Raw genomic sequence first — 940 nt, 5'->3', positions numbered from 1 at the left:
GCCGCACCCCCTTCCCCTCCATCCTCCTCGCGGGATCTTGGGCACGCACGCACACTCGCCCCGCGTGAGTTTCAAGCCACCGGGTCCGGGACGCGAACTGCGGTCGACTACGTGGGAGTCCAGTGACATAGCCATTACACTAACTGCTGGTTCCCCTACACTTGATTTTCTAATAGCAACTGTTTTGAGGGAGCACCATGACATTCTTTAAAAGTAAATTTTCTCATGAGGGAAGAATATATTTCACGCAAAGTAGTACTTAGGATGTAATGTCAGATTTTTATTATAAAATCAAATGGTGATAGGCTGAAACATATAGCAGAATGTAGAGCAGGCTGTACATACACTTTTCAGAAGAAAGTTATATGCTTATTTGTCCATAAAGTGATTTAGACATAGGTATTGCCCTCCCCATCCCCACTGGTCTTAAAAGCTACCTGCACTCCTTAGTCAACTTTTATTCTAACTTCATCTTGATTTTTGATGTAGGAAAGAATTTGAAGAGTCATTTTTATCCTAACTCCAGTTTCACTAGTGCCTCAGTGAAAAAAGCTGCCAATGTACCCCCTTTTAATTTTATTTTACATACATGCATACACACACATCACATTGTGTATCTAATTAGGGGTCCATGAGGCTCGATTTTTTAAAAATAACTTTTATTTATTTATTCATTCATTGATTTTTAAATTTGACTAGAGAGAGACAGAGGGTGAGAGTGAGAGAGAGAGGAAGTGAGAAAACAAGCCCCCAGGTCCAGGACTAGAACCCTGGTCGGCCATGTAGGAGTGTCCAGCGCCTTAACCACCACGCCACCTGCTGGTCCCAAGGCTCGATTTTAAAAAGTTGGTTGCTGGGAACCAGCAGTTAGCGTAATGGCTATGTCAATGGACTCTCACGTAGTCGACTGCGGGTTGCGTCCCGGACCCGGTGGCATAGA

The 940-nt window shown here is 43.9% G+C and overlaps 1 protein-coding gene across 6 annotated transcripts in view; it reads left to right on the top strand.

The window, feature by feature from the left end:
* The window catches only part of STAG2 (STAG2 cohesin complex component), a 169,616-nt gene that overhangs the window by 62,787 nt on the left and 105,889 nt on the right, over positions 1-940 (top strand). The window lies entirely within an intron of this gene.

This window comes from Tupaia chinensis, unplaced genomic scaffold (genome assembly GCF_000334495.1).
Source record: "Tupaia chinensis unplaced genomic scaffold, TupChi_1.0 Scaffold143996_1, whole genome shotgun sequence".
NCBI classification, from domain to species: domain Eukaryota; kingdom Metazoa; phylum Chordata; class Mammalia; order Scandentia; family Tupaiidae; genus Tupaia; species Tupaia belangeri.
The sequence above is the reverse complement of the archived record's forward strand: the minus strand, read 5'-3'. Positions and strand labels throughout refer to the sequence as shown.